Here is a 22,324-nt window from a genome sequence, read left to right on the forward strand (position 1 = left end):
CTGAATAAAGGTGATTATTCAGGAGAGTATAATCTGTATTAAGTGTCAGACAGACGGGTGGGGGGAAGCATCGATAGGACACACATTTCTCGTTAAAACACGCAGGATAGGCTTTCTGCACTTGGAGGAACTGCAGATTTCAAAGGACAAGGTGTGCTGACTGTTTTTTTCATTATAGCCTGGGCGAAATTAATGCAAGGCAAAGTTGGCATGGTCTCCTCGGGCTGATCACCTGATTAAGCTCAGCTTATTCCACTTGACGTGCTCTGCCGTGACACGCTGGAGATCGAAACGTTAACACCAGCTGCATCTCTAACTGCTCCTCTCTGCAATTTAATTTAATATTATGCTTCTTCACATGGGCCTCACTTTATTATGCTTGAGAATTATGAAAACTGGAAATTACACATGTGATTAAACACCATCTAATCACTCCGTGTACTAAATAAGCCAAAATGCATCGGAAAATAGATCAGGTACAATTTTGGCGTGAAACAAATGAATGCAGGAATGTATTGCGTTGATATAGATGGAGCATCTGCCCCATGATAAAATTAAATCTTGTGACAGAAATAAATCACTGTAGGGGAGAATGCAAACCATTATCCAATAGTATTTTCTCTTTTCTTCTTATGTGACAGGACTTATTGGATTCCCTGATGTCAGACAGCCAAGTGCATCCATGATATGATGATTAATCTGGAAGACTACACAATTTGAATTTAACAGCTACTTATTTTCGAGATGTTAAGATAAAGTTAAAAAAAACAACGCAACCTTGACTTCTCCAAGTAACTATTAAATCGGGAATCTCCTTTTCTGATAATCTGATACTCCATTAATGTGTCATATCATCAAACAATGCCAACAACCAGCAGTGGGTAAAACAGATTTTGGACTAAGATGAATATGGGAACCACTTATCTTTCTTTTTTCTTTTCCAATATTCACAGTTTTATCTAAAGAACAACATATAAAGGCTACCATTGACATAAAAATGTACTGTTCATATTACATTTTCATTTTTGCATGAATATATACTTAAATGGAGGAAAAAAATGTTTTTTGTTGCTACCTTCTACATTTGAATGAAAAAATCCATATGCTACGTTAAAAATACAGAATAAATAATGGAACTTCAGCATGTATAGTGGTTGATAAATGTGATTCACAAAACATAACTTCATGTTTTAATAGCTTTCCATTGTTAGAAGTATGCTATTAATTAGTGGAAAAATGGATTCATCTATCCAGGATGTATTTGTGTTTCTTCATTTTAACTCTTTTATCACTATCATGACTTTTGGCTACTCCCTCAAAACATTTGCACGAACAGGATGTAATTGAGGGAAGATTGCTAAGTAAGATTCCTGCAGGTGCATTCTTAAGCAATTCTGTGGGGAATGCCACTTAAACAGAACAAGAATCTCAATTACGTAAAAGATGAGGTCATGATTAAAATACAAACGAACAGATGAAGGTAAGGAGTATCAATAACAGCGCTGCTGAGCACAGCACCAATTCAGTTGCGTTTGGTGGAAATACAGCAACGACCTGAACCTGACGGCAGTGACATGACCCTTTTGGGTACCATGTCTGTATGTGACTGCCACCCCCAAGCCACTTTCTCTGAGCTCCCCCGCTGCAGCTGCCCCAGGAGAAGCCGAGCTCGGCTGAGCGGGGAGGGAGAAAGCACTGAATGTTGATCACTTGGAATTACGGTAATCTCCTTCAAAGGCTTTAACTGCTCTGAACTCTGGCTGTCCTCAGACAGATCTCACTCCACGCAACACCACCATAAAAGCTGTTAAAGAAATGTAAACTACTTAGGCTGGGTATCAGCCTTTAATGAGCTCGTGGCACACAAACACGGGGCACTCCACGCAAGGAGATACTGTAACTCTGTCACAACCCATCAGTAAAGCCGGGCTCTGCCACAACGCAGAGCAAGCTTAAAATCATGGGCTAACCAGGGGTTTTCCTCACAGCCAAAGCAAGGAAAAGCCAAGTTGTTTGTAAGCACTTTTCCCACGCTGTTTGGGAAGCACCGTGCGGCATGGGTGGAAGCTAGTTATTATTTGACAACCTCTGGCTGACAAGGACATGATAACTGGCACTTGCTGATGTACCTCTGGGAGGAGAACGGCGTCAGAGCAGGCAGTTAAGCATCGTGCCACACTGGATGTCAACACGCTGCGATATGCACAGTTTTCTGTATAAGAACGTGAAGGAAGGAGGGAAGACAGAAGGTAAAACTTTTGGGGGACAAATCAACAAGGCAGTTGTCCGGAGCCACGTATCATAGCAGGGATACGGGGGCTGAGATGAATGAGACAGCAAGGCAAACCAGCCAGCGTGGGACTGGGAGGGGTGAGATGCCTCTACCAGGAGCACACCAGCATTCAGCGTCAGCTTAGGCTGGGCAGGAGGAGGATGCATCCAGCAGGAAAGTTTTGCCAATTATCCAGCGCTTGGGTAAATTCAGAGCAAGGTACTGGGTGGGCTGTAAGGCATCCAGCCTGCCAGAAGATGAACTGATCCTCCCAGTAAACAACCTCATACAGTATGTGGTGCCAGACACCCACCGTTGACAAAAACAGGCTATTTAGACCAGGTACCATTGCTAAAAGCCATGATTATTATTTTGAGGAAGAAGTGGACTTCATCTAGCCATATCTGCAACCTTTTCTCTTAGCTTTTCAGAGATATTTTAGCAGGCAGTTTTGAAAGATGGATGTAGAAAGAGACAATTTTAGGTGACTAGAGTGCAGCAGTCTATCCCATTTGTATCACTACAGATGGCAACTCTACCATACCCTCATGAGCCTATCCCCAAAAGATCAGACACTTAGTGTTGCACCACCAAAGCCAACAAGAGTTTTGGACCTGAGAGAGGAAGAGCAACACCTGATGTATCTGCAATGATCTGTTCAAAAATACACGCCACTCCCAAACATACTGTTCATGTTACTGTTAACATGAATGTTGAAATCAAGTGCTCAAAAATAGCAGGAAATGCAGAGCTTGAACAGATACTTCAACTTTACTTTTGTCTTCGTGCTTACACCTATAAATAAATTATTTTTCTTTAATTAAATTAATAAACATCATTAAGAAATCTCAACAGGCACTACCACAGTTTGACACAAGAACCTTATTATCATCCAGCATCTCACACAGAAAAAAACACAACAGAGTACCACAAAACACTGATATTTTAACTAATGTTTGCTTTAAATTATTCAGTCTCGTGGGTTTTTTTGTGTGTGTTGATCGCAGTTCTTCAGCTCTCTCTATCGACTACACCTCTGCTGCCGCCTCCTGTGGTGGCACCACAGCAAGTCCTGGTGAAAGCCCCATCCCAGGCAGCGGTGGGGAGATGGCCTGTCCCTGGGGTAGGGCTGCCATGGCATTTGGTCACCAGTGTCCCCTCTGGCTCCCCTTAGTGCAGGGAAATTTTCATGAATGCAAAGCAAGAGTCAGAACAGGTGAGGTAGTGTTGACCACCAGAGTGTGGGTTTCCATGTCACTTTGTGACCCAGGCTAGCAGGACAGCACAGACGCAGGCGGCCTACAAGCCCTGCATTCCCAGAGTAACCCTACTCCAAGACCACTCTCACTCTACTCTGACCTAAAATTAGGCTGCTAGCTCAAGAGCAGAGATGTGTTTTCTTGCCAGCTCTTCATTTAGATAGCTTAGAGTAAGCTCAGCTGGAAGTCTGGATGGTGAGATGGGCCGTGGTGGAAAATGCTGTAAGACAACCTTTCTTATCCACTATGATCAATATATCAGTGGAAAAATCTGAAGAGCAAGAGGAGAGAAGATGAATACATGCATAGTAAATTGCATTTCAAATTATTTCCACAGAAAGTTTGAGACTAAATTTGTTTTAACACCCATCTATAAAATCAGGGCATAAAGCAACCAGTATTTTATCACCAAGAGCATTCATGTTTGGTTGCCCTTCAGAAATGAGGAAGATCAGGCTATAATAGCTTTATATGTGAAAACAGTCTTTGATTGACAGAATCTAATCATTTGAAGGGCAGCAAACCCACATTAGAAAAGCAGAATTCTCTGTTCAAGTTACGGCTTGCAACATCTATTAGCGTCTTAACATTTGCTTGTATGAGTTTTTGCTAACTGAACATATTATTATTCTGTTACTGTGGTAGAAAAATAGCGACCTTTCTTTCCAATGATAAAAATACGGGAGTACTTCTCCTGTAGTTTATATATCTTACACTGTAGGTCATTTTTAAGGAGTTTTCTTTTTTAGGTCCCACCATTTATCTTTCCATTCTGAGAAAAAGCTAGTTTATTTAGCACAATAAGACCTTCACATAACTTTCCAGTATCAATTATTACAGCGACACGGCAACTCCCGTGTGAAAGGTTTCCTGTAATGTGTCTTGTGTAGACAAATAAACACAGAGGAAAAAAAAGACAAAGTACACATAACCTTCTTGCTGTCTATCTTACAAAAATACCTACAAGCAAAGAGAATTAATTGCAAGTTTGATCACAGAAAGAAAGCCTTGAGCTGTTAACCCAACATTAACATTATAAAACTGCAAATTTAAAAAATCTGAAGCAAAAAACCATGATGAAACATGTTTTCAAAAAAGGATTTGGGATAGGGTGTGGTGGGCACAAAACGCTATAAATGAGGTTTTTTTGTGAAATACATATTATTAAAAACAGTTGACTGGCACGGAGATAACATGATCCTGCATACAAATAATGAGTAGCTCTGAATAGATAACCAGGTGACTAGCAGGACAAACACTATAATTCCTCTGAGTGTGGTACTCTTGGTGTGTTAGTTCTTCACCTGAATATCACTACACAGAATTCTGTGTACTTGAAGAAGTGTTGAGACTGGGGAGAGGATGCTCCTCGTGAGGTGTTCCTGCTCTTGGCTTTGTCCTGATGTCCCCTTCAGAGCAGAGCCGAGTACAAGTGGCTCATCATGGGAGAACAAAGAATTTAGGCTGACTGCACAAATATGAGATTCTGTTTTACACCCAGCGATTACCCTTCCAGGATGACGCAGGCTGGGTACATCACGATTCATCAAGAATAAATCAAAGAAAGTTGAGGGCATCTGCCATAGCCCAAGCTAAAGGAAGCACAGAAATCCCTGGCAGAGGAGATACTGGGCTTGTGGAATAGTCCCATACTGGGACACAAATTTGAGGCAACAGCTTGAAGCTCCAGTACCACCAAGCACACAGGTTTTCCAGGAACCTGGAGCCCCAGCAACCAGGCTGGCTTTGTGGCATACATTTCATGTGAAACACGCTGCAAACTCCCCTTTTTAGAACAATTATTGCCTTTTTAAGGACAATTATGTATTATGTATGATGTATAATTTATTCCGGAGGTTACTGATTTATAAAAGAGTTGTGGGCAAACTGCCAAGTTATCGTCTGAACTGTAGTTATGAGTAATAACAAGGGTTATAATTTACATTCGTACTCTGTTTTTAAGTTAATGAGGTATCCAGTATGAAACCCAGCACTCGGCTTTTTGTTTCTGCATTTTCTTATATTTGAAAATACAGTTTGGTTTCATAATTTGCCTTTCAAACACTCAGCACCTTGAATACCTTTTACTAAAATGCCAGGATAGTGACCATCTGCCTGAAGAGAGATGCCACGATGTGCTTACCTGTGGCTCTTACACACAGATCTTGACATTTGTATTTGTTCTGCTGAAAGAGGAAATACTACCAGGACAATAGGATTATACCTTCTTCACTAATAAATTAAAAAAGAAATTAAAAAAAAAAAAAGAAATTCTCTGGGATATTTCCACTTCTACCTGGCCACTAGTCACCAGGACGAGGTGCTTCAATGCACCATTTCATCCAGAGTGCAGCAACTCAAGCAGCAGGACACCCACATGCAGCACTGGGGATGAGCCACATCCTGGGATGGGACTGATGAAAGTGCAAAAACATTAACAGACAGAACTGATGTGAAGGACAAGGGCAGAAAATACACAGAGACTTGTTGCTAAGAGGGCTGCTTACATCTATCACCAGAGAATAATGTTTATAAATCCTGAGCCTGGCTTGGGTGAACGTAAGTAAACCTGGCAGGATCACCAGGCTTAATTTGCCCTTCATACCCATAGCACTGCTAATGGTGCCAGTGGTACCTCTGTTTCCCATAAGAAACATGTAATCACTTCCCCTTCCCCTAGAAAAACTAAAAAAATATTAAGTCCTTGGCACATACAAAAGAAGCAATAATTAGATGATGCCATGCCTGGACTTTTTGTCAGTCATCTTCCAGTCATGGTTGTTAAGTGCTACTCTGGTGCCAAGTATTAATTATCTGAAAATTAGTGCTTGGTGACAGACCAAGTCTTTTCTCATCATAACTCAGTACCACCAGCATAACAGTATGGAAGAAATAAGCCTAAACATTAGCCGGGAGAAGAAGAGTAGAAGTAAGCATGGCAGAAGTTTCACCAAGTTTCACTGATTCACTTGCTTTCTACCCCAGTATCTCGTTCCTGTCTCCAAGGCCTCACTTCATCCTCCCAACCTGAAGCCTCGGCTGACCCACCTGAGTCAGCACGGGGGCAGCTGGGGGCTCCCACCACAGAGTGTGATTCTTTCCAAACAAAGACCTAGAGACTCCTCTGCAGGTATCACCTTCTGTCCATTGACTGCTCAGGAAACCATAGGCTGCTGCGTGGTGGGATGGACCCAGGTTTCCCCACTTTCCAAACCTTGTGAAGTTATCTTCTCCAAGCTGGAGGTAAGAGCTGTGCTTCAGTCACTGCTCAAGCTAAAGCGAGAAAATAACAATTTGGGTAACTACCTCAGGGGAAGAGACAGATGAATACTGGAGGTAGGATTCACCTCTCCACCACAACAGGTTTTCTTCTCCAGCTTTTGCAGTGCTGTGCAGTACTGTGGGGCTGTGCAAGCCAGAGAGTAAAGCTCAGGCAGCAAGAATAGACACCCTGGGCTCAATCCTCCCTTCGTTTTACATTTGCAGAATTCAAGGTGGATGGAGGAGGCTGGATGTTTTCTTCTGCAATGTGAGTTTGTTCCAGAATAAATCTCTTTCACACAGTTACTGGATTACCCACTGTCCTTTTTGTCTAGCAAAAGCCTTAAGAGATTTTCTTCTCAATGTTGATATTTCCACTGGACAAAATCTTCTCTTTGTAAGCAGCCTTCTACAAGCAAAGCAGTTATTTTAGACTCCTACAACCCAGGCACAAGAAAAAGGGAAAAAAAGGATTTTCTCGAGGAACCAAAAGGTCACAAAAGTTCCAGAAAGAGGCAAGGCTTAAGGTTGAAAGCACTCACTACAAAGGTGAGAGATCCAGAGTATTTTTCTCTGTTTGCTACGTTTTGAACACAGACCCTAAGGCTTTGGAGGTTTCTTGCTCTCCAGACTCTTACCAATACCGTCCCACGTGGTCAAACATCATTAAATACTCACTAGAAACCCGGAAAACACTTCCAGACTGGAACTCTTAGGCTACACTCAAAAAACTGGCGTAGAGACCAGAGGGAACTGCCACATCCCCTGGCTTCATCACTGACCTGGAGATGTGGGAGCTGGATGGCCAATGCGCCCCAAGGCCACTCGCCTCGCAGCTCAGTCCCACTGCATCAGGACTTACTCCTGCACTGTGGATGCTGCTGTGAGCATCCTCCATGGAGTTGTTCACAAGAGGAAGCAATATGCCTGACAATAAGCTCACGAAAGGTACAGGGGAAAGAGACAACATCAGGCTAACACGTCTCTGAATGAACCTCAGCTGCTTCAAAGGAAAGGAGGAAACTTCTACATGATGGGAAGATGGATGAAAGCTGGGAGCAGTAAGAGAGGAAAATCATGGGCGTGAGGGAGGGGAAGGGCATCCCTGGATTTTGCAAACTGACAGTCTCTGCTACAACCACAGCTGGCTGCCCTTAAATCACAGAAACCCTGAAGCTACTATCATTTTTTTGGTGTCCTGAGCAGTAATCACTCGGGAAGCCAGGTGTCATTAATAGCTCCCTGATGTCCTCCCACTCTGTGATGGCTGATGCTGGAGCAGCAGAGAAGCTTGTACTGTATTCCTGGTGTTTATTTTAAAAAGGTAACAGCAACATAAGTAAACAAACAATCTGTGTTGGTGATAAAGGCTTACTAAGTTGTTAACAAGTGCTTTTCAAATATATACGTAGAAAGATTTCTAGAGTAGAAAGAGATAAATATACAAAATTAATGTTAAGCTGAACTGCTTAGCTTTTGTTCCTCAGCACAAAAGAAGCCAATATTCACACACACACATGTGCAACACATGCTACTGCAAATGAAATACAAAAAGTGATATAAATTCTTCCCATGATAATTGTGTAGTTGGCATGCATTAGAACCAGTCTTATTCTCAGTCTATTTAGCTATAAAAGCAATGCTGTTAATTCGTCACTCTTCTGTGCTACTGAAATTATAATACGGGAATTTTTATGTCACTTTGTATCACTCCTCTTTAGTTAGTTTTAACAGGATCCCATCTAAATATTAATGTCCTCCACTGATGCTCATTATTACCCTTAATAAAACAATTGTCCTAAACTGGTTTCAGTGCCTGACTGCAATGTCTGGCCACCATCACCTACAAAAGCAGGACCAGCTGTCGAGTGATGCTGCTCTCCCAGAAACTGATTTCGAACCACCACAAAACATCTTCCTGGTTCCCAGTCTATGTAACTCCACGGGAGGTTCCACTTAAATTTGAGAAAGAACTTCTTCTCAGTGAGGGTAACAGAGCACTGGAACAGGCTACCCAGGGAGGTTGTGGAGACATTCAAAGCCCGCCTGGACATGTTCCTGTGCGACCTCACCTATGCATTCCTGCTCCAGCAGGGGGATTGGACTAGATGATCTTTTGAGGTCCCTTCCAATCCCAAACATACTGTGATACTGTGATACTGTGATACCTTGCCTTTGATTACTCGGGATGTCCAGATCAGGGCATTCCTTAAGTTCTTACATGACCACATGAAGTTGGCTTGAGGGTCGAAGAAAGAAGATACATGGAGAACGTCTCAAAAAGCTCACAAGGAAGCAGGTTTGGTTTCTATAATTAAGAACACCCTGAAACTGCCGCTCAGACTTTGCTGGAAGAAATGCAGCTGAGGGGTAAGTACAGACTTTACATCGAGTCTGTTGGAGCCATTCAAGCTTTTTGTGACTGATGCTCAGCTTCAGCAAAGACGCTTGGAAACAGCGGCAGCCTTATAAATCACCTGTGGTACTGCCCGTTCAGGGGAAGTGTCCTGAGCCTCTCAGAGCACAGAAATGCATTAGCAAAGAAAAACACAGGAAGGTGAACGTTTCCTAAGCAATGACACTGGTTCAGTGACCAAAGGTAGGCGCTTGTTCCCAGGATCTGTGGCACCCACTGAGGGCCCTTTGCCGGGGGCCCTCACCAGCAAGTGCAGCCGAACCCGAATCTGTCCCCGGAGTGAATCTGGCTGCCTGCTTGCATTTGGGACAAAGATAAAACACACTGCCCTGCTCTTACACAGAAGCAGCTTCTTCAGCAGTGCTTTTAAACTGCCCCAGATTTCCCTGATTTTGATAATTCTGTGCAACTGCGTAAGAGCTGCTGTGATAAATACCTGGTGTTAAACCATTTTCAGGTTCTCTCCCTCCCCGTCACGGTGCAGCTCCACATCCCTGCCTATGGATGTAGAACAAAACAAGACTCAGCAAAGTGTTTAAAATGCCACGGGTTACTTTCTTCATATTTCTACAGAGATCTTAACGCTTTGCAAGATGTAACCAGGCTTCTCCCTCACCCCGATTTATGAAAACTTCAATTTAAAAAGAGGGGAAGGAAATCATGCCTTACGCTGCCCTTAAATGTCAGTCAACCTTAAGACTAGGGAACAGGTCTCTACTTTTCAAATGTCAGTAAGACTTCTCATAAAAAAAACATGGGCAAGATGTCTGTATAGTTCACGTACTGTATGATCTCATTTTCAAATGTTTCTGATCTTTCCTTTCTTTCGTGGTTTGGCTGGCAGAGCAAACCAATTCGCACTGCACTCCCATCTGCAACTCCCATCAGAAAAACAGTCGTGTGCCCCCTGATATCTTGATCTTTTAACACTGGCCCTTTTTCCTCTTTCTTCCCTCCTCCCCATTTTAAACAATACCTTCAAGTAAGCTTTAACACCTCAGAAAATAGTGCTATAAAAATAAACAAAAGACCCAGGACTAAAATGGAACATAAAAGTTGTTGCAGATATTGTTTCTTGACAAATAGCCTCTCCAAACATCATAAATTGTCCAAAACCTCTTAAACCTTTGCTCTACATCACCCAGGTAGGACTGCAAAGGGAATAGAGCCAAGGAACTGCAGGCTAATTGAAAAATCATTCACTTGAGATATGGTAAGTATCGTGCTCCAGTTCTATGAAAGTATACAGAAACTTGACACAAGTGGCATCCTCCGTGAACTAGGCAATTGACTAATCAGCAAACTCAAAAGGAAAATAATCTGGTTTTTCCTCCCTTGCACTGCTGAATTTGCATTTAATAATTCATCTGAGATGGAAAAAAAATTATTCGAGATCTATTGGTTGGGTGGCACTGATTCCTTCCCAGCCTCCAGGACTGCTGCCTCTTGAAAAGAAAACTACAGTACTGACTGGTAAAACTGGTATAAGGAGCCAGCAGCTGCTGTTTCTCAACCCCTATTATTCAAAGATCGTTATCACAGTTTTCCATTAGCAGAAGTAAGTAAAAACTTTGCTGCAAAACTGACAAAGTTATTTTGGGGGAAGGGGAAAGAAGGCTCGATATTGTACTGCAAGAGGTATCCTATTGATCCTGACTATAAGATTTTTGTGCCTTTTTTCTTGAGGCCACCTAGCATCGACTTTGCCTATTATTAATTTTACAGTAAGTAGGAGCTTCTGGATTTTACAGGTACAGTACAAATGGAAACACCTGTAGAAGCTGTTATTTACCTGATATTTTAATATGCTATGCTCTCTGTCTCCAAAAATCCAATTTAGCAGGTTTAGCATATCTCTATACTACAAAAACATGTAGGACATTTTAAGATGTGTCCTTCCAGTCATGATGCAGTGAAAACAGGCCCTTATGTCATGATTCCCAAAGTCTGCTCTGTGCACTAAGAGCATTTACCTTGAGACTCTCCTTTCATGCCTCAGTAATTGAATTTTTCACTGTCACTAGCTGCCTCATCCTCCTACTCCCTTTGAAGCAGCAGGTGACCACACATACGCTTGGGCATGTATTTCTCTGCTTTGAAATGAGACAGTATATGCATAATTGTATTCAGAGAAATACATCACACTGTCCATTTTGGAATCCCTATGAAAATAACATCAGCAATATTGACATCATCTTCAGAAGATCCTTCCATTATCACTTTTGGATGGGTCTTCTCTATCTACAGCGACGAACTGCTAACAGGAGATGGCAAAATATCCCATTTCTGAAGGTTCAGAACCAACTATTGACAAGGTAATCTCACTTAAAGCTCTGTATGATTTGTGTCTTGCACTTTAAAATACATATAAAAATATACAGCAAAACTCTAATAAACAGCCAGGAAAGAAAGAAAAAATCTACTTGGCCAATCTTCAGAGAAAGAACAAACAAAAGAAACCTCAACAGGGAAATTATACTAAAAGCACCAATTTACATCACAGAACACCATACCATTTTTTCTCATTGTGCAGTTATTAGGTACGGTGAGAGTCAGGGAAGGAGACAAGTGACAAAGGGAAGCAGAGGGAGGAACTGGATGGATGAGGGATATGTGACACACGGTCCAGTGAGGGAGAACAACCAGCCAGGTGACAGCCACATCCAGACTGCAGGACCCAGAAGGAGGTTTCACCCTGGCTTCAAATCAGCTCTTTCCAGGTACATGAATAAAAAGCCACTGTGCTTTTCATAAGATACAGCAACAAGGACAGTCCCACAGCTCCTAGAGGAAAACCCTTATGCACCTCTGATGTTTTTATTATTTAGGCAAACTGAAGATTCCCAATTAGAAATATTTCTGGAGATTCAGCAGTTGCAGCTCTGTAATGACCAGAGCACCCAAAACAGTGCTTTCCAATCTGTGATCTGCAGATCGCTCTCAGTCTCCATTTCTAAGGTGTTGAGGAATTATTACTACCAAAGTGAGACTACTGGTTGTAGTCTTAAACTTTCTGTACAGACGTTAATACATCCAGGAGAAATATTTCACAGATCTTCATATCAAGGATGGCTGAAAGACTATCAAGGTCTAAAATCGACAAATTTCTTTACTCATTCATTTTGACTTGCGAATATTCAAACAAGTCTGTCCAAACATAATACCTGAAATCATATTCTCAGCTCTCTGGAATCTCATTTTCTCAATAATTTCTTGCTTTTCTTTCCTTTCCTCATGAGGTGCTTTTCCACCTCTTCTCCACGCCATCACCCTTGCAACTGTGCCTGTGAAGACGGTTCTCCCAGGCTCCAAAGAATTCCTCATGGATCATGGGGGTTTCATGGCACTGGCTCTGAGAGCCTGGGATTCACTTGCTGGGCCAGACACCAGATGGAGTATTGGGGTAATAAAATAGTATTTATTATTTTAAGTGTTGAATGTTGAAACAAAAGCAGCTGGGGCACGTTTGGCCCTCTGGAAAAGCTGCAACAGATGTCTACAACTGGACAGCCAAAAAAGCAGGCCGCTTTTTAAATAACCAAGGCTAGCTTTCTGTGCACTACTCTGCATGAGCTAGTAATCCATACGCTTATGTAATCCCTTTTGAAATCTATGGATGGAAAAACAGACACATGCCAAATACTAAACTGTGTATTTCACGACGAGCAATCTTCATCACCTTATGCAGGAGAAACCTTGAGAAACAAAGAAAAAGGGAAAAGATTCCCTGAGCTCCTGGCCCTGCTCTAGTTCACCAGTGCTGTACTGCACCGAGGCCCTGAGGATGCTCCTTCAGAGCAGGGACACCTGGACTGCCAGGGACACACAGCGGAATCTGTCCCGGCTGTCTCCCGGCCACCCAGCTCTCCTACTCCACCACTGAGACAAACATACTCTATTCCTACATATATTTTTTTTCTTCTTGTGCCATTAAAAAAGAAGAAAAATCAATATAGTTAAATACAAAAATACAGAGAAGGAAATTACAAAATACAATGCTAAATATTTAAAAAGACAGTGCTGACCGCTAAGATCTTTAAGGTTTTATTATTCCCAGTTCACAGAGTAAATGGATTGGTTACTTGCTAAATACAAGTAACCAAATCGTCTTAACTTGGCAATGCAAACTGATAACTACAAATAAAACAAAAGCAATAGTGGAATTATATCCTGATAATGCCTCCTCCTGATCCGTAGTTTTAAGCTGCAGCAGTTTCCAACCTGAACATTCAGAAGGATAAAATACACCAAAAATTGTGGCTTATTAAGAAACCATTTTGCTCAGGCAGCCTATTACCTCAAGCATCCTGAAGGAGTTAAACACCTCTGTGTCCCCAGCCTTCTCAGGCAGGTCCTGTCAGGGGCTACAAGAAGCATAATGCAAGGACAGAGAAACACTGCCAAATATTTGTTATGCCTAACATTTATGTACATTCATCTAATCTCCAATATAATACAGGCTGACAGTACAAACAGGCCAGCCGAAGCTAATCTGTGCATGTTCCTAGTGTATGTAAATAGTCTTTTCCTCAGTTTTGTTTCCTTAAAGTATGGAGCCTGCAATTATCTCTCACAGCTACAAAGGCAATGACATGTTACTCAGTACTGTTAATAATGATAAATTCAGACCTGGTGACAAGGGAGTTTCAACCTGCCAGACTATGAGCTGCAGCATAAGATTTTCCAGTAGACCCCAACAGAGATCTTTTGTCTACAGGCTCACTCAGTTTTAACCTGTTCGCTTGTTCCATCCTGGCCCATCTTAAAAACAGGACTCTTACTGCGGTCATTCATGAAATCGCTTTCTGAAGAATGTTGTTCTTCACGTGCTAAATCAGAAAAATTAATTCCATTATTAAGAAGACTGAATGTGAAAACTTAGACCTGAGGAGAGAAAAAAAATGTGAAAGGCACATCTCTGCATTTCATTAACTTCAAATAAACATCTGCAAAACTGTTGATACAGTCAATTGCACATCACCATCTTCATGTCATGGTTAGATCATTGTAGTCTGGGAATATGACAGAAATCTAACTAGAATGGGAGATTCTCAGATTAAACAGCCTTTTCCTTCTACCCCTCTTCTGATCATTTTTCATGTTTTCATGAGAATAAAATGCCACCCAGATTTTCCTGGGACAGTTTTTGTGTAATCTTCTGTTTAACTAAGTTTGACGTGCCTGTAATACCTATTTAAATCTATCTCTCTAATACCTCAGCCTTTAACAGATGGATATTTTCAACTGTGTGTAGTTACAGGCAAAGCAGCAAAGAAAAATACAGTGCAGATGGTACAGGATGAAGTAGCGGCTGAAGCAGTGGTTCAGCAAAAATGAAGGAAAGCAAAACTCACTAATGAGGAAAGCAAAAAAGCCCTGGGACTGGGATGCTTAAGATGACATACCTCATGCTGTTGGTCTGAGCAAAGACTCAGGTAGACTTAGCTATTCGGGCTACATCTATACATTGAGGTCAACCTGGGCAACTGGCAACCAGGTCTGAGCTTCATAGCACAGCTTTGGTGTGAGCTCTCCTGCTGCACACTCGCAGCTGTTTTGCTGTGCGTTCATGCTCCAAGCTCCTGCTTAAGGCTATGTGGAAGCACATCTCATTGATTTTTGTGCCAAGACACGGTAAGACTCCTTCCCAGATGACTGTGCCAACCGCAAAGCAACCTGCGTGTCCCTCGGGAAAATGGCAGCAGCAGAGCTGGGGGTTGCTGGTCCCCAGGGGATGTGGCTGGCCCTGCGCAGCAAAGGTGGCGGCTTCTGCTCCGAACCTACCCCTCAGCCAGGTAGTCACCCCAAACCTGCACCTGGGCAGACTTTTTCCTGTGTGGGTGGAAAGAGTGTGGGTTCAAGAACAAAATAAAGTGAGAATTAATGGACTGCGGTGTTAATAAATCAGGCTGAAGAACCAAGGGCTGCATAATATTTGCACACAACTAATCAAACACAACTCATTTGACTTAGGAGGGTGGCTACTGGTTCAGTCCCAGTACTTCTATGGAAATGCTGTGATATATGCAAATACCTGTTAGACTGTCGGCCTCCTGAAGGCTTCTCATCATCTGTGGTCTGTTCTTTTAAATATTCATGGGCTGCTTGCTCCAAACACGCATGCTAGTCCAAATAACATTCATGTGATTGATGTAATCTCCAAAATTAAAAGGCATCCATTCACTCTGGCATGTGCTACATCTAACTTTTACCCAGGATGTATCTATTTGCTCTCTCTCACATGAATTTCAGCAGGAGATAAAACTGAAAGCAATAAATAGCTAGAGATGGAGCCCTGAAGAGCCTAGGACTGGCAATGTAATGTCCTGCCAGGATGCTGACCTTTTATTTTTCTAATAAAAACACAATAAAATGGCACCCAAAAAAAAGGTGAAATGGCAATTCTTAAAGCACTTAATATCTCCGATCTCAACCACTAGCTGTACCACCCAGTGCTTTGAAAATTCACCAGTAATCACTCCCACTGCCATTTCAATGCTTTCCATGGGGGCTCACAGCTCTCTAGCGCCCTTTGGGAATGGCAGCCCAAGGACTCACATCCCAAATGTCCCAGGGAACGTACGCAGCATTGATCTCTCCCTGTGTCTGAGAACAACATCCCTGCTGCAAGGGGGGAAGTTCAGCCCCATCCCCGTTCCACACTAAACCTCCCTTCAGAAGGTTCCCCTGACAGCCACCTCGCTGCTGCTATGGGTGTAGGAGAAACAGACCTGAGACCATCACTTCATTTTATGCAACCTGCTACAAAGCCGTCACATTGTGGTAACTGATTCAGCTTCAATGCAGATGAGGAACCTCAAGCTGAAAGTTGGTGCAGCCTGTTGCTGATGCTCATACTGACTCCAGCACCAGCTTTCAAGACCCGTATTTCTTGCCCAGCTGCAGGTCAGGAACATGTTATTTGAATTTATTTCTTAGTTAAATCAGCTGCTGTGTCCTTAGATAATCACAATAGCAGCACTGTCATTATCAAGCTGAATTTCATGTGGTATGAAGGAAATTTTATGGCTGTTTTAATAAACATTACACTGGTTGGAACTTACATAAAATAAACTATTTTTCAAGTTAAATAGCCCCTTGTTAAGTGCCAGACTGCTACGAGGGCAGGCAGACAGAAGCCTCACCACAAATCTGATGGCCACACAGGGTCCACACTGCTGCTCACTGGGAAGGCTGGTGAGAATTAATTCAAGTTTCAGAAAAGCACCCACAGCGGTGCCACGGAGCAGCTCTGGGCCACTCCTGGACCAGCCCTTTCCACGTGGTGTCCTTCTGTCCCTCCGCCCCTGGCCGGCTTCCTGCACGGAACAACTGGCTTGTCACTTCACTGGCGATGATGGCAACATGGCCAGCTGGAAGGGGTCAATCCTGATGGAAATACTGAAGACATACGCGTCCCAATCACACCAGCTAAATTTAGTTTGAATATTTATTTCAGTACAAAAGTAAAGCAGCAAAGAACGCAATACTTTTGTGCCATGAAGCTTTCCAGGCATCCCTCATTATTAACTTCTGACAGCATTTAAATGTCTTTTCTTCTCCTGCTAAGTGATATTATATATAAAGCTCACTTGATACTTACAGATTTATAGGTTAATGCATAATGACATTTTTTTCAAAGTTTTACAAAACCCTTCATTATCTCTAGACTTAACCGGGCCCTTCCCAACAGAGCAGATTCACCCCAACCGCCTACTTCATCCTTCATGTTCTAGACCAAAACTGACAAAAGGAAAACAGAATAAAGTACGGCGAAAAAGAGCCCTTCTGGACACCACTGGGAGCGCTCCCTTCTACAGCGAAGCAGAAGAAAGAAAGTAAAACAAGGCAAGAGGTTTTCCTCTACTCTTGCAGAAAAATCTCTCCCCATGAGCAGACAGCAATTTCTACTGCACAATTATTGGAGACAGAGTCGCCATGTGCATTTCTAAAAAGATACATTAACCTGCAAAATAGAACTGGAGCCAAAGAAAGCCCCAATAATCCAGGTTCTGATTCTCCTCCTGAGACACAAATAATTCTTATTTACTTTACTAGAAAGTAAGATTAAAAATCAGAGAGAGGTATTCATGTCATGCGGGAAGCGAATCAGTCCTCAGATTATCCCATTAAATGCAAAAACCCAGTAAAATGATGTAAGACAACAGTGTAACAGAAGAGGTAAGTATAGCATGAAAGGGAGGCTTGTAAAATAAAACCAGCATTGCACAAAGAGCTGATTAGCTCCCCAGCTTCTATTCTTAGACAATCAAGGCACAGGAACAGCCAAGGCAATGTTCTTCTACCTCTTGTAGACTGAAGGCACCGTCTTTCAAACACAGGACTTGGCTGTCATCATTCACTGAGGTGACTTTTTATGCATGACTAAAAAAGCAGATTGCATGCAACCTGATAATTTGCATATGCTAATGTACTGGATTTAGAGGTAACGGGAGGGAAATGTCAGAGCAGGGTCTATGCCCTGGTCAAGGCACAAAGAGCTGGGCTCTAGCTGCAGATGTGGCACCGTTAGCAAGAGTCACGACATTTCTCCTTGTAAGGGAGCTCATGTAGTTGACTTGTACACGTGGGGAGAGCTGATGCTGTGGGCCCACAGGGGTACAGCACCATGAGCACTAAACCTGCTGCTGGTGACAGACCGGGGGGCTCTGCCCCTAGAGACACCCTGCTAACTCCCTCCTGCATCCTTCCACCATGTAGCACACAGAGATCAAAATTCACTTGTTTTGAAATCAGGGATTTGAAATTAGACAGAGCTTGTTCCCATGAGTTTGCCCACCTCTCACACAAAGCACAGAGTTTGTTCACCTCTCACACACAGCAAGGCAAATAGGATAGTTCAGCCACTTTTCACATCTCCATCTCCTTCCAAAGAGTTGGTGCAGGATGCAGGACACATCAGGATACACCAACCAGATGCTTCACTGCCTTGGCATGTGAGCAGCTCGACGGAAAACCACAGCCTTCCTCTGACACCAAATCCCAGTCTTACTGATGGAAAACTTCTGGTAAATACTGGTAAAAGAAGGGTGTTGCCTTTACAAGAGAAAGCAAGCAACTACCATTTGTGGAGAATTTTTCTAACTTTTCCTCAAGAATTGATCAAACTGCCCCTTCTGCTGCTTTGTTTCTTACTTTTCCGTTTGGTGATGAGAAGGCAAATCCCAAAGAATACAAGTTGATGTACTTTCTCTGGGGATGACAATTTGGGACACTTAAGCCTTTAGCATTTTTGTGAAGTAGTAATTTCGCTATGAGGCATTACAAATTTAGTTATCAGATCTATCAATTTTCAGGCAGCTGTAGACTCCAAATATAATCTATGATTTTCAACCTATACAGTCATGATTCAGGGATTATCAGTGGAAGAGGATGTGTTAAATCAGTGTACTCTGAGTACAATTAACAACAAATCACCGAAGTCTAACTGAAAAAATACCCTGAATTTTCTCTTTGCAATGCCACTGGTATTACAATCTCAGTTTAGCACAGTCAAGGCTCCTGGTGGGTCCTTTTATTCCACTGTCCCTCAATAAAATGCATTCTTCACTTTACTGCATACCAGGAAAAATCTGTTTGCTGATCTTCAGGGTATTATGCAAAGCATTTGGGGAACTGAATTTTGAGGCATTTGTTTGATCTATCGCTTTGATGATTTAGGCTGATTTATATGATGGGTTTGGGTTGTGTGTGTTATGGTTTGCATTTTATGCAGTATTTTTCTATGGCTGGATTTTCAGTGACGTTCAGTATCCTGCATTTCTTAGGATGACACACAGATTTAAAAAAAATAATTAAATCCCAGCATTTCACACCTGCTCTCTGGCAATCAATGCTAGAATTTAAATAAAAATTGCACTCTTAAAAAATCTGGCTGCATTTGAGAGCACTGACCACTTCAAAATCTGGTCTAAAGCTTGGCTTTATATGATTTTAAACATCAAAACAACATTCTGAATCCCAACCAGGGAATGCAAAAGAAGACAGAGTAGTTTTCCACACGTGCCTGCTATGTGGCCTCAGGAACCGCTCTCCTATGAATAGAGAATGAAAAGTCTTGGCCTATCTATTTTAAACATCTCATAAATAAAGAAGGAGCATAATAATAAAAAAAAGGCTTCACAGTTGATTGTCTGACTCGCTTCCAAAGAACCCTCCCATCTTATTTTTCACATTTATTTTTATAGCATTTTCTTCTTTTCTTCTTTTGTATTCCGTTTCTTAAAAATAAGTAAGAAGCAAAATGTTCTTTTGCCCCTTAAAAATAAGTAGGAACCAAAATGTTCTTTTGGTCAGAAGCTCTTGTTAGCATATATTTTACAAATCTAAACAGATGGGATGGAGAAGTCTGTTATTCTGAGAACTGATTTAGCGCTGGATCACTGAGAAGGAGCATCTCCATTCAAAGAGCCGCACTTCTAAGCCAGCTCCAGGTTTCATTACTGAATTCTGTGTTTATCTTAAGAGGTTCCCACACAGTCATATCCCAGCAGCAGCGCATCCCTCATGCTGCTAAAAGCAGCAAAATAGAGAAAAACCTGCTAATCACCTGAAAATGAGAAGCATCAGTCTCTGCAATAGAGTTCTACAAGGCTTTCTGCAAAAGAAAGCAGTCACCAGAGTAAACATCTGTGATCAAACACTAATTTAGCACCAACAGAAAATTGACTTCAAATCATCTCTTTGTCACCGTAATTGATTAAAAGTCAAATGAAAATTGATAACATGATTTTCTATGTGTGAATGCGTATGTGGCACAAACTCTCAAGAGCTCTATTGGCTTCATATATTGACTTTTTTCCAAATAAAGCTTTTTAAGAGTACATTAGTCAGTCCACTAATAAACTTAAAATGCAGACTAATTACTCCAACACGCAGCATTAATACGCCCTCAAGGCTGTTGAATTTTGGTGCAAAACCAAAATTCTGAAGAGAAGGCACAACCTGAGTAAAGCAACAAAATGCACAAATTATTTCCTTATCCTTGGGGTTTTTTGATGATGAAGGAGGCTGAATGCTTTTCCTTTATTTTACTTTTCATTTAAAACTTTCAACATTTTATTAACTCTTCTCCAGTCTCAATGTCACATACTATTGTTCTTCGCTAGTCTAAAGGTTTTTTTAAGTGCAGCTTACAGATGTACATATCTTTTTTTCTGTAACAGATTATTTTCTGCATCGCAGAGCAAATGCCGCTCTGTATCGACTCCTGAAGAGAATGTAGCCAATGGAGTACTAAAATGTTATTTCATCTACTCTATGGACACTGACTTTTTTAATATCACATGTAAATCCAACCAAAAGAAAGATATTCTGCCACAAAATGCCTGTTCCTTTATTATTGCATATTCCTAGCTGAGCTGAAACTAGGAGCAAAATATCTTGCTAACAGGATTAATTCCACTAATATAAATTTCCTTCTTCTTCTCTGTTGATGGGAATAGGCAGAAGTATGAGAAATGGAGACAAAGGATATAAGAGGTGCTTTATTTATAAAGTAAAAAAAAAAGAGCAAACTCCATTGCTAATTCATTCCTGATACTAAAAGCAAAATATTTCCAAATAAACTATTTAAAAGAAACATTTTCAAGACTTTCCAAATGCCTTCGTTAGTCACGTTCTGTTATACCACCACAGCCATGTCATCAGCCAAGGATCTACGTGTAATTCAAGCAATGGAAATCTATGGCACTCTCTGCCATATATATCCAGTATATGCCATATACCATCCAACTTGGTCTCACAAGAGGAGGGAGCACAGCAGCACGAATAAAATCTCCAGCTGCAGATTTGAATTTTGGCTCCTGGCGCCGATCAGGATATGGGGAATTCACAGGTGAAAGCGGTCCCATACCAGATGGCAGCAGTAAATAAATGAACAGCTAGAAAAGAGCTGAAACGGGAGGGGACTCTCACAGCTTTGGAGGTGGACTGGCCAAACTTAGAAGAAATGGAGATGTGAAAGGAGAGCTAACATGGTGCTGCTGGGTGCCACAGTCAGCCACAGCCTTTGAATGATGCTGTCTTTGCTGCAAGACCTATTCTTACTTTAATCCTAAAAAGATGGAAAGAAATATGGCTATTTGATACCAGGAGAAAACAAAAAAAAAAATTGCTCATCATTACAATTATTGGGCTTTGCACCGTTAAGGTTCCAGCAAAGGCCCTCTGGGTGAACGCAGTGTCCAGCATTGGTGGAGATCCAGTCTGTGAAGAGTGCCAGCACAACATTATCACTTAAAACTCTTCTTTACTATGATGCCTACAAAAAAACTGGCAAGGGTTAAGCTGCTACTGAACTGAAACCACTATCCATCATGCTTCCCAACACGCTTTTTTCTTCCCCCCGTGTTTACAGCTTCCTCACCCTTCCATGTTCTGCTCTCCGCTTGTCTCCTCGTGCCACCCGGGCAGAGGCTGCCGCGGGGTGTAGGGGCAGAGACGGAGTGGGTGGGCAGAGCTCCCACAGCTCCTCTGCCAGCACTGATCCCACGGAGCTGCCAGTCTCCTCCATCGCTGCACCCCTGCACTTGCAAAACTTACAGCATCGCCACATTTCAGGAGTGGTTTTATGAGAAACCGGATGCAGAGATTTTATTTGACATATCAAAAAAACCCACAACTGAGGGACGGTCACTGTGTCATTTAACTTGATGCTGAATTCCATACTGAGTCGGGTTGGGCGTATTTCCCCACCAAAGACATGCTGGCCCCAAACTGCAATGTGCCACCAGAACCTACAGAAGGCTTATGAAGGCCGCCCAGAAGAAACTGCTATCAGGAGAGAGGCAGCTCATACAGGTATGGCCTGAGGCAACCCAAAAGCCGTTAGATTGTATTGCCTTGAAGGCTGGAGCATCCATAGCTACAAAGCCTATTCCTTGTCACTTCCAAGCAGGGCGAGCAGGAATTTGAGTTTGTAACATGGCCTAGAACACCTCATTCCCCAGTGGGCAGCCAGCTGCCCTGCCCTCTGCTCCCAAGGCTCCCACAGGCAAACAGGCACATTAGCTGATCGGGTCAGCAGTAAAGCAGAGTTTGCACATGCAAATTTTATCACCTGTCTATACAAGCAGTGCAATCCACACAGACTAC

The 22,324-nt window shown here is 42.2% G+C and overlaps 1 protein-coding gene across 1 annotated transcript in view; it reads right to left on the reverse strand.

The window, feature by feature from the left end:
* Positions 1 to 22,324, reverse strand: part of PPARGC1A (PPARG coactivator 1 alpha) — a 365,116-nt gene that overhangs the window by 127,340 nt on the left and 215,452 nt on the right. The window lies entirely within an intron of this gene.

The sequence above is a fragment of the Patagioenas fasciata genome, chromosome 4, assembly GCF_037038585.1.
Source record: "Patagioenas fasciata isolate bPatFas1 chromosome 4, bPatFas1.hap1, whole genome shotgun sequence".
Taxonomy (NCBI): Eukaryota; Metazoa; Chordata; class Aves; order Columbiformes; family Columbidae; genus Patagioenas; species Patagioenas fasciata.